At 40.8% G+C, this 17,646-nt stretch overlaps 1 protein-coding gene across 3 annotated transcripts in view; it reads right to left on the minus strand.

Moving 5' to 3' along the window:
* LOC124795017 overlaps positions 1-17,646 on the minus strand; it is a 237,859-nt gene that overhangs the window by 208,055 nt on the left and 12,158 nt on the right. The gene's annotated exons all lie outside the window — the stretch shown is intronic.

A 17,646-nucleotide genomic window follows, 5' to 3' on the forward strand; every position in this document is an offset into this window, starting at 1 on the left:
GTTATTCTAGTTTATTTTTATCTTCAGATTTCTTGTCCATAAAAAAAGAGCATATCATTTAGAAATAAACGAGCTGTGTGAATAGATCATTATTGAGATAGTAACTAGATGTGTCCCTTTTCAAAGATTCATCATGGCATTCAATGTGCTCACAATGTAAGATATGATGCAAATATTATATCCATGGAAATACTAGGAAGAAGGGGAAAAACACTGAGGCATGGCCTCCACATGTCTGCAGCTGATTGACGGGTGGTGTAGGAACACACAGTGTGTAAATTTATAAATTTTCCCAGCAAACTGGGTGTTCAAAGGAAATTCAGCCAGCCATCTTAACTACACTACACAACATTTTGAATGGGCATCTGTCAATCATCATCAGGGTAACTATCGAAGACTGACAAAGATATCCTCTATCCCGCAGTTTATTAGTGAACTGTGACTATTCCACGCATGCATTGAGATTGTGGTGACACACTGATCACACTACCTGGTGGGCAGTGCCCTCTCTAGTGGAATTGTGGAACTCAGTTGTTCTCAGGGTTGCAGTTCAGTGCAGCCATTGGCATACTCTATTGTCTTCTATTACAGCGAATGAGACAGATACGGTTCCACACATTATCCAACTGGTAGCCGCTATCAGACTTCATCCCATTTTCCACCATCTGTATTTCTACGTACTCTCTAACAATGGACTCCCAAATAGAAGTTGCTTTGGTCAAAGTAATTGTTTTATCATACTAAATTGAATGTCAGATGCAGGTACAATATTCAGCAATAGCTGACTTGCTTAGTTGCAAAGGCGAGTGAAGCATTGACGTTTTTTATCTTTTTTTGTGATTTCCAGCCATCCACAATATCAAACTTCTCTTCACTGATTCCATAAGAGGAAAATGTCTTTGAGGACATAATATGCAATTTTCTGAGCAGTTACAATTTGAGCATGCATCAGTCAGCTCCAGACAAGTGGTTGCCTCTTCCCATCCTTCCCCCCCCCCCCCTCCCCCCCTCCCCAAATCACTCTCAAATCCTCTTCATGTATCTAAAAACAGCTGACATACCACTTTCTTTCAGTGACGGTAGTAGGTTTCTTTTTTCTTTCTTGTACAGAATGTGCCCGAGATGCAAAATCCACCTTTACGATCTCTGGAGTCCCCAGATCACTTTAGAATATCCCAAATACTGCTACGATTTCACTTTTATTTTTTTTTTTTTCCTCCCCCATTCTGACCATGGCGTAGCATGTTTTTGACAAAAGACCATCCTATACATTTTTAAACTAGATTGAATTTTCTACAATTTGAGATAAAAATGGGCTCTGAAGACCAAATAGTTTCTAAGATATAGCTTTTCAAAGTTAGGCAAATTCTCGAAACCCGAAAATTTGAAGCTAATTTTCATGTTTAATCATAGTCTTTGCATTTTCAACAACTCTGAAATGATAAGTGAAGTACACATTTGTTCAATGGGAGATTCTGAAGGGTGGTTGAGGTGGGTGGGTGGGTGGGGTGGGGGGGGGGGGGGGGGGGGGGGGGAGGGGGGGGAGGGAGGGGGGGGAAGATGGGATATTTGGTGAGAGGTCACTGTTCACAACAAGGAGACTGAATTTGATGAAAAAAGTATATAAAAAATTTATTTAACAAATGTTTACATCAAGTGTATACAAAAAGTGTAAATTAAGTGAATAATAGTGTACATGGAAATTAAAAGTGTTTCCTCCTCTTTAAAGGACCAGGTCCAACCAGATCCATCAATCTGCTTCCTTCAGTACCATTTTCATCATCCTGGACACCCTGAAGTGGAAAATAAATATTTATTTGTTAATTACCCCAAGGTAAAACCTTGTCAAAAAGTCCTAGTATAAATGAAGCAACATGTTGGTAAGTATTCATTGTAAGAAATAATGGTATCAATAATATCTGGGTAAGTATTAATTAACAGAAATGATGGTAACTTTCAACAACAATATGAGTGTAAGTATACCTGATATTGTTTCTCGATTTGTTCGAGCAGCCTATCCGTGTCATCATCAAGCTTGTCCAAATCGTGGGTGTCGAAATCAACATCTACCGCAATTTCAGGCAGGTTTTCGCAGGACTGGTCATTGCAGGTTCTGCAGACAACTGAATACTTCAAACCTGCTTTCCTGCAGCTGCTAGCATTTCCACATCCCTTCTTCCAGCTGCAAGAAATTATGTTTAGCAGGTTTGAGAGGGGCTACTTCCCTCAACATCGTCTTTGGGGTAAGGTCTTGGACTGAAGCAACCCTTCCCCATTCCAGCAGATTCTTTTTGTAATCCAGTTGCTGCTGCTTCTGCACCTGGTAGTATACGCAAAACAAATGTACCTGCTGCTTTGAAGCATCTTGCATGGGAGAAAGTCTGGCCAGGTTGAAATTGGTTTTGGCTGCAGCCCTTGTGAAGAGCAGGCAGTGCTGCTCATTGGGGGTTTGACTGAACCTTTCACCACCATACAGCTCAATAAGGATTTTCTCTCTGGCTACAGCTACTTTGGCATGCATCACAACTGGATTAGGAAAAACTGCAGCTGTCTCTTTAAGGTCTACACGCTTCTGTAGTATCTGAAGCAACTTCAGTTTCCCCTGGCCAAAGAAGCATGAGGCAGAATCACAGCCACTTACGGCATAAGTGGAAGTGATGATGTGACTGTCTGCGAATATTGAAGTAGTTGAGTGGAAGACACCTGTTGTTTTGCCTCTTCCACACTTTTGAAGATATAAGGCAGCCCTTGTGGGACCCCTGGGACCAGTGAAGATGACTAACAAATCTGCATCCTCCTCTGCAATAATCACGACCTGAAAATCAGAGGCCTTTCTGATCGCTGTAGTAATGATAAGCATATCAGCATCATCATCTTTGGCCTGATAAACCTCAAAGTGTTTGGCTTCAAATTTCACCTTCAGCAGCTGTATGAATCTTAATTTGTTTTTATCATTGGATAAAAAAATTTCTTGAGAAACATTGGAAGTAGTTATTTCTTCAAATACCACATCAGGAGGAGAATTTGCCCGAGTTCGGCAATTACATTCTGAGCTCTCTGTACTGCTGTGGTCAGGCCATGTTGGATAACCATCAACACTATAGCCACATTCTGACCATATCATGCCTCGAGGTATTGTACATATCAGGCAGCTAACAACTCAAATGAGAAGTGCTTGCACCACACAACTTTGTGAGGGAGATGACCACCACCTACAACAACAAATTTAGTTTTTCCTTGAGACTCATCAATACTGATAGGTTGGAATGCTGCACAAAACAAAAACTTATTGCCCTTCCTCATTTCCTCGAGTGAGAAGAGATGCCGTGAATGGTTAAAGCTCATACGTGAAGAAGTTCTTTAATTCTGCATATGATTTTTTCAAAACACATATCCTGTGAAACAGTGTGAGTGAGTTGATAATACTTGCCAGTTGCCAATAGTAATAGTATGAGCAGCAGAAGAAAGAGGGAACTTTGGTTTGACACTTGAATTTGACATTTTGGAAGTTTTCCCCTATAACCTCCAACACTGCTTTCTTCCCAATATCTCTGGCCATATGGCAGTTGGCCCCTTTCTCTCCTACAGCTCCATTGCTTCAGGACAATAACACATGGTTTTACGGAGTGGACAGTGCTTCAAATACCAATTGCACAGCTTCTTTGTATCAGCTTCACCTCAAATAATTCATGATGATCTCATTTCTGCTTCTACTTTTTTTTTTATCAACTCACATAAGGTATTAGGTTCACAGAAATTTTATTAGGTTCCTATCTCTCACTATGTAATATCCTCCCCCTTCAAAACATTAAACTGAATAAATATTTTCTTAACTGAATCGTTTCAGACAGGTCATTGAATATATAAAGACAGTTGCATATGATGATACATGAGAATTAACTTAGAATTTTCAAGTTTAGAAAATTTGCCAAAAATTAAAAAGTGGTATCTCAGAAACTATTAGGTCTTCTGAGCCCATTGCAGCAAATTCAATCTAGTTTTAAAATGTATAGAATGGACTTCATTGAAAATGTGCTCCTCCATGGTAACAATGACTGGAAAAACTGAAAAAACTGCAAAAATGTAGCAGTTTTTGACATATTCAAAAGCAATCCAGGTGCTGCCGAGTTCAAAAACGTGTGTGTGTCACATCCCACACAAGGGAAAAAAATGAAGCATACAACCACCAATTGATGCAGCTTAGGTACCCCTTTTCATGTGAAGGTTACTGGACTACATCCTATCTTCTTAACCAATCAAGCAGCATTTATTACAAACTATAAAATCATTACTGTTAATAAGTTAATTTCAAAATGCAGTTGAAATAATCCAAACGATCTTCACAATATCATTGCTTATGATTAAGAATATATCTGGTGAGCGCATTTCATTGATATATTTGAAAAGGAGGAAAAAACTTAATGACATTGAAAAAGATTGTGGTGTAGTGTTAAACTGAGGAGTCTTCAGTCTACCAGAAACACTAAAACCGGTAAGAGCACACAAAAAATGTAGTTACCATCATCATCATCATCATCATCATCATCATCATCCACTAACACATAAAGGCTGCTTCTACACATCCCCATGCGTTAATCTTCAGCCACACAAGTCCAATATTCTCCCACTTTTTTTGCAATGCCATACTTCTGGTCTTTCCTTATCCCTTGCGACGAAGGCAGGAATTCCTTGGTACATTATCATTCTTTTACCTGGCTACACATCCCATCTGTATTCATTTTATTTCTGTCACAATTATGTCTTCTAATCTAGTCCCTTGCCTGATACACTGGCTTGCTTTTCTGTCTCTCCTAATATTTTTCATCTTGCTGAGCAACCCACATTTTAAGTGGTTTTTGCAAGAACTCAATAGCGCGCTGCTCTAAGTCAACATATATCACACATTTATTTTAAACTTTCAATCTCAGATTGGGAGGTGTATTTTCCAAAATGTACTTACTTGACCAAAACGAATTTTTTTACTCTTCTGTTAAGAGGGTTGGAAGCATATTTTGCGAAATTACCTGCGTGTATTAAAAATGGGAAAATTTCTGTACCTCAAACATCTATAAAAGAGCAAATGTGTTAAGACAACTGTACTGTTTGTCAAAGTGCATGATCTCATGGCAATATAAAATAATAAAAGTTTCTCAAGTTTCCAGCTGCATCAAGTGGTAAAATATGCAAAATAATTGTCCAATTGAGAGGAATAAAAATGTTCATGTAGTCGCTTAATCAATGTCATTTATATGCAAATAGTGGAAAATCTGGAATGGAATATCGGTAGCTATATGAACTGGATAGAATGGTAATCACAATATAGAGGAAGTACTGAGCAGCAGGTCCCCCCCCCCCCTCCCCCCTCCCCCCTCCCCCCCCCCCCCCCACACACACACACACACACACACACACACACACACACACACACACACACACACACACACACACACACAGACAGACAGACAGACAGAGAGAGAGAGAGAGAGAGAGAGAGAGAGAGAGATAGCAATTTTGCACAAACATGGTTACTGACTACCATCACTGGGCACTGTGGCCTCACTGCAATGAGTAGTAATCTTGACTGGGGTGGATAGTGAGAGTACAAAGGAGGCATGAGTCGGGGATCAGGAAGGATAGCAGGATAGGAGTGGGGAGAAAATACTCTAGAGCTCCCTCCGTAAGTGGAGGAAGATGTGGTGGCGATAGGATAGTGGGCTGCCAAGAGCAGTATCAGGATGCAGTGCTTGAGGGAAAGAGGGGGTGGGGGGGTGGCAAAGAGAATCAGAGAGAAGAATAGGACTAAGGACTATGCAACTGACTTAGGGTATGGAAAAACGTGTGGGGCTGGGGTGAGAGCAGGGAAGAGGACAGAGATAGCTGGGAGACAGGGACTAATAGAGGTTGGGGTCAGAGGGAGTATAGAAAGGATATGTTGCCAGGAGAGTTCCGACCTGCGCATTTCAAAAAAACTGATGGTGGTGGTGGGGGTGGTGCACAGAATCCATATGGCACAGTTTGGCAGTGGCTGTTCAGATGCAAAGAAAGATTGTTTGTGGTTGTGTTCAGATAGATTCGGAATAGATCAACTGAATTACAGTCTCTGCCAGGACTTCAACTAAATTTCATCATCCCCAAAAATTAGAAATATCCTCCTCATATACCGAGTGAGGTGGCACAGTTGTTAACACACTGGACTTGCATTTGGAAGTACAATGGTTCAAACCCGCATCCAGCCATCCTGATTTAGGTTTTCCGTCATTTCCCTAAATCACTTCAAGTAGATGCCAGGATGGTTCCTTTGAAAGGGCACAGCCGAATTCCTTCCCTAATCCAATGGGACCTCCCCCCCCCCCCCCCCCAAATCAAATCAGTCATCCCTCATCCCTCCCACAGTTGTATTCTGCCATCCAACCAACCTACACAATATCCTTGTCTGTCCCTATTCCACCCTTGCTCCCAACCACTTGGCTCATGGCCAACATCCCTGTAAAAGACATAGATGCATGATCTGCCTTCCACTGCCATCAACTCAAGTCCTGCCACACGCATTTCCTACCTCAACAAAGGCAGTGCCACTTGCGAAAGCAGCAATGTAACCTGCCAACTCAGCTGCAGCCATTGTGTGACATTCTTTCTGGGCATGTCCACTAACATGCTGCATGTTTGCATGAACAGCCACTGCCCAACAATGGTCACAAGACTGTTGTACAGCCTAACTGACAAGTATGCTGCACAACACAATGTGGTACCTTCAGTGACTGCTTCCCAACCTACCTCTTTCCTGCTCCCATTCCAGGCCAAAACATGCCTTCTTACCAGCACAGTCCTCAATGTCTCACTGCTTGTCTTCTCCCCCTCCCCTCGCCTCCCAGTGTCCATCTGATGCTCAATGTTACAGCCAACAGTAACAATCTATCCAACTCATCGTCTTTTATATGTGTAACATTTTTGTGTGTTTTTATACTTGTTTCATATTTGGTGTTACTTTCTTTCAAGCACCCTTTGGGTTACTTGTGGAGGATAAAATTCATTACCAGAAATCCCACCACAGCAGCAGATGCCACCAGTGTGGCATGGAGTACCAAGGAGGAGCTCTTGAGTTCTCCAGTCAGGTGAACCTCCATGGACAAAAAGATAACAACACAAATAGGAAAAAGTGTCAAAAGGAAGTTGATGAACAGTATCAGTCCGAGTTTTGCTTTAGCTCATGAATGTACACTTATCTAAAATACACATCATGAAAGAAGTAGTTTGTCTTGCACAGTAGACATATAGTCTTATGATTAAAGAGTCCAGGAGGTAAAATAAAACTGCAGAAAATATTCACCCCCATTACCTTTCATTATGTTTTTGGCTCCCAGCACCATCATTTGCTTCTTAATTCTTTTTCAGTTCATCTAGTTGTTCTTCAAATGCCCTTAAATACAAATATCATACTAGTTCTACAAATGCACTACTGATCTGTAGCATTTTCTCTTTGTTGTGTACACTGTAAATAATTTGTCTTAATACAGTGGATTTTCAGGCTTGCTTTCAAATTTGCTCTGTCAAGTTCCTCCATTTGTTGTTGAATTTTACCTACACTAGAGGTACAAAATATAATGTCATTGGTAAACCAAGTAAGTAAGTATATTACTAATGAACTATGAGACTGTATTTCTGACCATTACTTACCTTCTGAAGGGAAAATTAATAGTGCTGCTGATAAGACATTTATAAAGGTAAAATGGACACACTATCTTGCCTTTGAAACTAATAGTTTTAATTTCTAAGGTCAATATTACAGTTTATTCAGCTTTGTGTAGTAACATTTGGGCACAAAAGTACCTTTCTGTGCCCCGCAGCCTAAACCACTGCCCAAGTCCCCTCAGTTTACTTATGTAAATATTCTTTAACTTGTACTGAAATACCAACATACTTGAAGTCTTAAGTAGTACACCAGCCTGCTAGAGCTTGATGTGTGAGATACATGAACACTGCTATACATTAGCAGTGCTATGCTCACAGCCATCTCCATGCAGTATTGACTGTTTTTTAGTCTCAGAGCCTGGGGTCGATGCAACCACTACTAATTGAGAACAAGTAGGACCACAAGTCACATAACAAAATTATCATTTCAAAGCCAGTTTGTCTTTATGTGATTCCTAAAGAACTCAAGTCACGTGTTGCAGACATGACTCACCATTCTGTTTATAACACCGATCGGTGTGCAGACCATCCAAACTTATTCCCCATGAAGTATGGTTTACGACACTGGAATCTACTCATAATTCCTGACACACACACACACACACACACACACACACACTCTCCTGTTCCAAAAGTAAGACTAATTATTGAGGCTTGATTTTTGAAAGCAATTGACTGAGCTGATGGATGTGATATGAGTACAAAAAATTTAAATCTAAAAAATATTCACGAGGGCTTCCCAAACTAAAACCTAAACCTTTCTGCACACTCTAAAGGTCAATGAGTGTAGCATTTTTTTCCCTGTTCATGTCAATTCTTCTTTCTAAGATCATTCATAGTATCATTATAGCTTCCCTTTTTCCTTTTCTATAGCCAAACGGATCTCTCCTAAATGTTGGTTAACATCTTGTGCGTGACTAGTGTGAAGATGGAACACTACCAGAACCAGTGAAATTAATAAAAAGTAAAAGAATTACCATACCCACAAAAGGAAATGTCACTGATTATTCAAATTTTGTAACCTTGACATTACTAAACTATGCTTCAGAAATTCTACCTGGTACTGTTAACTACTAGATGCTTGAAGGTAGACAGCAGCTATCCTGTGAAAACCTATGTCAAAGTTTCAACAGCCAGTATTAAGTGAAGAATATAGAAATATACTACAGTCCTCAATGTACCACTCCCATAAAGACTGGGAAGATATGACCAGACCAGATTAATTACAGCACACAGAGATACATTTAAGCAGTCATTCTCCCTGAGCACCTAATATTTGATATGATCAAAAGTACCATCCACCATGCACTTTATTATGGTTTTCAGGGTATGAGTTTAGATGTAGAACACAAGGGGCTAGGGAAGGATACAAGGAGGGGATAGTGGGGAAGAGAAAAAACCAACAAAAGCAAACACAGGAAAGATGTACTCATAAATTAGACCACTACATTTTAAATGAAGGACTCCTAACAACATAGTTAAAGATGAAAAAGGTAACATTCTATTACATTCTGCAAATATAGTGTTGTTGTTGTTGTGGTGATCTTCAGTCCTGAGACTGGTTTGATCCAGCTCTCCATGCTACTCTATCCGGTGCAAGCTTCTTCATCTCCCAGTACTTACTGCAACCTACATCCTTCTGAATCTGCTTAGTGTATTCTTCTCTTGGTCTCCCTCTACAATTTTTACCCTCCATGCTGCCCTCCAATGCTAAATTTGTGATCCCCTGATGCCTCAGAACATGTCCAACCAACCGGTCCCTTCTTCTTGTCAAGTTGTGCCACAAACTCCTCTTCTCCCCAATTCTATTCAATACATCCTCATTAGTTATGTGATCTACCCATCTAATCTTCAGCATTCTTCTGTAGCACCACATTTCGAAAGCTTCTATTCTCTTCTTGTCCAAACTATTTATTGTCCATGTTTCACTTTCATACATGGCTACACTCCATACAATTTCTTTCAGAAACGACTTCCTGACACTTAAATCTATACTCTATGTTAGCAAATTTCTCTTCTTCAGAAACACTTTCATTGCCATTGCCAGTCTACATTTTATATCCTCTCTACTTCAGCCATCATCAGTTATTTTGCTCCCCAAATAGCAAAACTCCTTTACTACTTTAAGTGCTTCATTTCCTAATCTAATTCCCTCAGCATCACCCGACTGAATTAGACTACATTCCATTATCCTCATTTTGCTTTTGTTGATGTTCATCTTATATCCTCCTTTCAATACACTGCCCATTCTGTTCAGCTGCTCTTCCAGGTCCTTTGCTGTCTCTGACAGAATTATAATGTCATTGGCGAACCTCAAAGCTTTTATTTCTTCTCCATGGATTTTAATACCTACTCCGAATTTTTCTTCTGTTTCCTTTACTGCTTGCTCATATATAGGTTGAATAACATTGGGGAGAGGCTACAACCCTGTCTCACTCCTTTCCCAACCACTGCTTCCCTTTCATGCCCCTCGACTCTTATAACTGCCATCTGGTTTCTGTACAAATTGTAAATAGCCTTTCACTCCTTTTATGTTACCCCTGCCGCATTCAGAATTTGGAAGAGAGTATTCCAGTCAATATTGTCAAAAGCTTTCTCTAAGTCTATAAATGCTAGAAACGTAGGTTTGCCTTTCTTTAATCTTAAGGTCAGTATTGCCTCACGTGTGCCAACATTTCTATGGAATCCAAACTGATCTTCCCCAAGGTCGGCTTCTACCAGTTTTTCCATTCGTCTGTAAAGAATTCGCATTAGTATTTTGCAGCTGTGACTTATTAATCTGATAGTTTGGTAATTTTCACATCTGTCAACACCTGCTTTCTTTGGGATTGGAATTATTATATTCTTCTTGAAGTCTGTCTTCTTGAAGTCTGTCTCATACGTCTTGCTCACCAGATGGTAGAGTTTTGTCAGGACTGGCTCTCCCAAGGCTGTCAATAGTTCTAATAGAATGTTGTCTACTCCCGGGGCCTTGTTTCGACTCAGGTCTTTCAGTGCTCTGTCAAGCTCTTCACTCAGCATCGTATCTCCCATTTCATCTTCATCTACATCCTCTTCCATTTCCATAATATTGTCCTCAAGTACATTGCCCTCGAATAGACCCTCTATATACTCCTTCCACCTTCCCACTTTCTCTTCTTTACTTAGAACTGGGTTTCCATCTGAGCTCTTGATATTCATACAAGGTGCTCTCTTTTCTCCAAAGGTCTCTCTAATTTTTCTGTAGGCAGTATCTATCTTACCCCTAGTGATATATCCCTCTACATCCTTACATTTATCCTGTAGCCATCCCTGCTTAGCCATTTTGCACTTCCTGTCGATCTCATTTTTGAGACGTTTGTATTCCTTTTTGCCTGCTTCATTTACTGCATTTTAATATTTTCTCCTTTCATCAATTAAATTCAATATTTCTTCTGTTACCCAAGGATTTCTACTAGCCCTCATCTTTTTACCTACCTGATCCTCTGCTGCCTTCACTACTTCATCCCTCAGAGCTACCCATTCTTCTTCTACTGTACTTCTTTCCCCCATTCCTGTCAACTGTTCCCGTATGCTCTCCCTCAAACTCTGTACAACCTCTGGTTTAGTCAGTTTATCCAGGTCCCATCTCCTTAAATTCCCACCTTTTTGCAGTTTCTTATGATTCTTGAACAAAGTGTTAGCTATGATTAAGTTACACTCTGTGCAAAAATCTACCAGACGGCTTCCTCTTTCATTTCTTACCCCTAATCCATATTCACCTATTATGTTTCTTTCTCTCCCTTTTCCTACTCTCGAATTCCAGTCACCCATGACTATTAAATTTTCGTCTCTCTTCACCACCTGAATAATTTCTTTTATCTCATCATACATTTCTTCAATTTCTTCATCATCTGCAAAGTTAATTGGCATATAAACTTGTACTACTGTAGTAAGCACGGGCTTCGTGTCTACCTTCGCCACAATAATGCATTCACTATGCTGTTTGTAGTAGCTTAGCTGCACTCCTATTTTTTTATTCATTATTAAACCTACTCCTGCATTACCCCTATTTGATTTTATATTTATAAGCCTGTATTCACCCGAACAGAAGTCTTGTTCCTCCTGCCACCGAACTTCACTAATTCCCACTATATCTAGCTTTAACCTATCCATTTCCCTTTTGAAATTTTCTAACCTATCTGCCCAATTAAGGGATCTGACATTCCACGCTCCGATCCGTAGAATGCCAGTTTTATTTCTCCTGATAACGACGTCCTCTTGAGTAGTCCCCGCCCGGAGATCAGAATGGGGGACTATTTTACCTCTGGAATATTTTCCCCAAGAGGACGCCATCATCATTTAACCATACAGTAAAGCTGCATGCCCTCGGGAAAAATTACAGCTGTATTTTCCCCTTGCTTTCAGCCGATCGCAGTACCAGAACAGCAAGGCCGTTTTGGTTAGTGTTACAAGGCCAGATCAGTCAATCATCCAGACTGTTGCCCCTGCATTTACTGAAAAGGCTGCTGCCCCTTTTCAGGAACCACACATTTGTCTGGCCTCTCAACAGATACCCCTCCGTTGTGGTTGCACCTACAGTGCAGCCATCTGTATTGCTGAGGCATGTAACCACCAATGGCAAGGTCCATGGTTCACAGTTCACAAGGGGGAGGGGGGGTTTGCAAATATAGTACATAAGTGGAAAGAATACAATGAAAAACTGTATGATTGAATAAAGGTCAGAGATGATTCAGATTACATAAATATAAAGGAAGTAGTACGGGAAAGGATTGATTTGGACCACTGGATTCTAGGTCAGTATTCAGCAATGCTTTAAACAGCTTTAGCAACAACAACAAAGTGGCTGGAACAGATAACATTTCTGCTGGGTTATTAAAAAATGCTGGAGATACGGAGAAAGCATTTGCACAAATTTGCTCTCTTTACCATACATTCAAAGCTCCATTACCATCTACTAACAAGTCTTCCACACTTGATAAATATCCTAATAGGGTCACACAAATATCTTACAACCAATCTCCTTTGTAGATTGATTGTGTTTTCCCATTATTTTACTAATGCAATTAAGTCTCAGACCTGTTTTATCTACAACTGAGCACTTGTGATCATTCCATTTCAAATACCCACAAATTTTTACACTCAAGTTTTTGTTTGAATTGACTGACTCCAGCTGTGGCTCACTGATGATGTACCCATTGAATCGGCATTTCTGTGTCTTGCGAGGCGCACAATTTTACTACAAATAACAAATACAGGAGTGTTAATTTGAAATATACAGAAACCGGTCAATTTCACAAACAGTTACTTCACCAACATTGCAACAAAACTACAGCAAATCTTCTCATAATCATACACATCTAATGGCAGACGCTACATAAACTCAACAGTGTTCTTACCTACTGCAGAGGAGGAAGTCAGAAATGTAGTAAATAGGTAAAAAAAAATTTAAAAAAATAATCCTCAGGCTTAAATAAAGTTCTAATCTGTATGTTCAAGAAATGCATAGACAACATAAAGGGACCCCTAACAGACATTATGAATGAAGTACTCACAGTTCAGGTGCCTTTCCTGAGTACTTAAAGCAAGTCTGAGTTGTGCCAGTATACAAAAAGAATGATACTGAAAACATTGACCAGCAGCACTATTATCTTCATTTTAAAAGATAATAGAGACTATCATGACATACAGACTACTGTAATAAATGTAATTTGCTAACGAAATCACAATTTGGATTCATACAAGGGAGCAGTACATAAGCAGCGATAGCAGAATTTACTTAAATCGTAACGGAGGCCCTGGATGAAGGTGATTGTGTAAAGGATTTTTTTTTATTTGTCTTGCTTTTTGGCATAGCAGATTATAAACTACTACTGCACAAACAAGAGGTGCTAGAAATAAGAGCACTAGTAAACAGGTGGTTTTAGTTATCTCTCATGAAGAGAGTAAAAGTACAAAGGAAGCAACATACGATAATTGTATTACCAAAAAATTTAACAGGTAAGAAAAGAAAAAAAAAATCACAAATGAACTTCCATCTTGTACCTACTTTTCTACACTGTCAACAAAGTTCTAACATTTTCCCCATCATGGTACCAGTTTCAACATCCCCTGTTTGTAGAAGTCCATTCAGTTGGTGTACAGCTATCTGCAGACTGCTATTTTCACTTCCACATATGTCACAAAGCATCGGCCAGCCAGGAATTTCTTCTCAGGAGCAAACAGATCTAAGTATGACACTGCAAAGTCCGGACTGTAGAGTGGATATTGGAACACCTTCCACCAAAATATGGCGATTTTCTCATGAACAGGAACAGTAACATGGGGACGAGCATTGTCATGAAAAAGTTTGTTGTGGCATTTGTCACAAAGGGCATGATGCAACTTAACCAAAGTTTTAATGTAGGTTGCAGCATTCACAGTGGTCCCCTGTTCAGCAACAAAAACTTTTCTAGCAGACTCAGTCACACTGATTCCTCCCCCCCCCCCCCCCCCCCCATACTAGGAAACAGCATGTTTCCACTCCATAGAGGCCAGCTTGGTTTGGGGCATGTAGTGATACGCCCACACATGAAGAACAACCATTCCTCTCATAAAATTATGCCCTTCTGTGGGGTAACATGTTAAGTGAGTCAAGCTTGTCGTGATTCGCTGGTGCTTGGGGTTGTCTGTCAGGTTCTTAGGCACCCAGCAAGCACTAACTTTACAAAATTACAATGTGTCATGAACAATATCATACACCACACTATAGGAAATGTTAAACTGCTGTGATAAGGTTTGCAGTTGCACAACATTCTGTGGGGCTGCAGCTGTTACAAGCTGCTCTGAGTGCAGAGAATCACTAAGATTCACATGGCCTCTTGGAAGAATGCACACCACCTGGAGACATTGCTACAGTCCACTGTCGTCCCATACACACCACGGATGTCCAGTGAATTTCACTCAGTTTATTGCCTTTGGCCCACAAATATTGAACTACACTTTGCTGCTCTTCACAATAACATGCACGCCATGTTTGTTTCATAGTTCATGCTTCTCTCACTAGAACTGCATATGAAAACAAAAAATACCCACTGTAGCACAAACTTCAAACTATATTGTTGCGAAATTTCGACATTCCAGCTGCAATATGAGGGGATTCAAAAACTACTGTACATTACTTCCCAATCCTCCCTCATAAAAGTTTCACAGACCAACAGAAATCTTAGTTGCATATATAACCATCTATCAGATGATAAACATATCAACACATAAGTCTCATAGGAAAGTATATTGAGTCCATTTCTTTTCTGAACTATATTAATAACTTCCCAGAAAGTGTCATGCAGGGAGACATAAATCAGTTTGCTGGTAACAGCAACATAATTATCATGGCTATGACGACATGTTAAAAAGGTGTACACAAATATTCAAAGGAGAATAAAATACACGGACATTCACAGAAGGACAAATCTCACACACATGGCCACCGTTGTCTCCAGATGCTAAGACCCAACTGCAGTTGCGCCTGAGGTTACCAGCAACCTAGCCAGAGTGGGCAGCAGGACGAGGTGTGGGCTGGGCAGGGGAATGGTTACGAGGATAGTGTTGGGAGTGGGGAAAGAAGCTAGTGCTGCCAGTGAAAGTGTGCAGGGACACAATGGGGGGCAGAATATGGCTGTTAGGTGCAGCAACAGGTTTGGAGGGAGAGATTGCTGCAATGATGAGAGGATAGGGGCAAAGCATGGGGAGACGAGATCAACAGGGAAGGGAAAAGGAGTACACAACTGTGCTTGCAGCATAGAAGGCATTTGTAGTATTGCAGCAAGAGCAGGGAAGGGGATAGGCTGGTAGAGGACAGAGACAAGCAAAATTTGAGGCCAGGGAGGCTATGGGAGCAAAGTATGGGTTTCAGGGAGAGAGAGCCCATTGGTCCAGATCAGAAGAGCTGGTTTCAGTGGGAAGAATCCAGAAGGCACATGTTGCGAAGCTGTCATTAAATGGGTGCACATCATGTTGGGCAGCAAGCTCAGCAACTAGGTAGTCCAACTGCCTCTTGGTCACAGTTTTGATGATGGCCATTCATGTGGGCAGACAGACTGTTAGTTGCCATGCCCACATAGAATGCAGCACAGAGATTGCAGCTACAATCGTAGATCACGTGGCTGGTTTCCCTGGTAGCCCTGCCTTTGTGTAGGAGATGTCTGTGCAAGAATGGAGCAGGTGGTAGTGGGAGGATATATAGGACAGGTCTTGCATCTATGTCTATTGCAAGGGTATGGGCCATGAGGCAAAGGGTCAGGGCACACAAGGATACCGTGTAGGTTGAGGGGAACACCAATATGGTAGGGGTGAGGAGGCTAGTGGGAGGTGGGATTTTCCTCATTTCAGAGCAGGATGAGAGGTAGCTGAAATCCTGGCACAGAATGTGATTTAGTTTATTCAGACATGGTACTCAGTCATGAGATTGGTGCTCCTTTGGCCCCTTTATGGCCGCACACTGTATATATGGGGTATGATCAGAGACTCGGGGTAGGGGGGAGGGGAGTGTGGAGGGATGCAGCAAGGCATAGGACACCTGTTTCTGGACAAGATTTGGTAGGGTAATTTTGGTTTGTGAAGAGCTCAGTGAGACCACTGGAATATTTGAAGAGGGACTGTTCATCACTACAAATGCAATGGCCACCAGTGCCTAGGTTGTATGGAAGAGACTTCTTGCTGTGGAAGGGGTGGCAGCTGTCAAAGTGGAAGTCTTGTTGGTGGTTGGTAGATCTGATACGGACAAAGATTGAGGGAGCATCCTTGAGGTAGAGGTCGTTATCAAGGAAGGTAGCTTGTTGGACTGAGGAAGACCAGTTGAAGTGAGTGGTGAAGAAGTTGTTGACATTCTGGAAGAAAGGGGTTAGTGTGTCCTCACCCTTGGTCCAGATCATAAAGATGTCACCAAATGAATCTGGACCAGGTGGAGGCTTTGGGTTTCTGGGTTGTCAGGAAGGATTCTTCTAGATGGCCCATAGACACATTACCATAGAACAGTGCTATGTAGGTGCCCACTGCTGAACCACAAATCCGTTCGTAGGGGATGCCTTCAGAGGAGAATTAATAATGGGTGAGGATACAGTTGGTCATCGTGACCATGGAGGAGGTGAAGGTCTAGAGTCAGTTGGGCATTCAATAGCGGTATGGCCATGGGCAATGAGAATGTTAGACAGTAGAGGGAGATGGCATCAACAGTGATGAGCAGAGTGCCAGCTGGTAAAGAAAGAGGAGATGTGGAGAGTCAGTATAGAAAATGATTGGTATACTTGATATAGGTGGGTAGCTTATGGATAACTGGCTGATAGTTTTGATTCGGTAGCAATTATAGCTTTACTGTTTGCTACTCTCACTATTTTCACTGATGTATTTTACTACTAATTTTGTAATAACTACCAACTTGTTTCACTAATGACGTCATTTTCCAAAATTTCTGAGAAAGTCATGTATTCTAGAATGGTATCCCATTTGAACAGTAATAATATCCTCAGTAAATTACTGTTTAGATTTCAGTTGAATTTACAGATTCACTTGACAAATTTTACAAGTGCTAAATAACAAAATAGCACCAGTTTGTATTTTCTGTCACCTATCTAAGACATTTGATTGTGGGTATCACAATATTCTCCTAAATAAACTGAGGTTTTATGGGACTGATGGTATAGCAAACCAGTGGATTGTAATACCTAAGTAAAAGAATGTGGTACGTTATACTTAATAATTCAACCAATGTAAAAATGGGAGATTCTTCTGACTGGGAAAAACTCACTTATAGGGTGTCAGAAAGCTCAATCTTAGGTCCCCTACTGTTTCTCATATGAGTAAATGACCTTCCATCTAACATGCAACAAGCAGAATTAGTTCTTCCTATGGACTGCACTAGTACTGTAATCAATCTAAAAACACACACACACACACACACACACACACACACACACACACACAGAGAGAGAGAGAGAGAGA

The sequence above is a fragment of the Schistocerca piceifrons genome, chromosome 4 (genome assembly GCF_021461385.2).
Source record: "Schistocerca piceifrons isolate TAMUIC-IGC-003096 chromosome 4, iqSchPice1.1, whole genome shotgun sequence".
Taxonomy (NCBI): Eukaryota; Metazoa; Arthropoda; class Insecta; order Orthoptera; family Acrididae; genus Schistocerca; species Schistocerca piceifrons.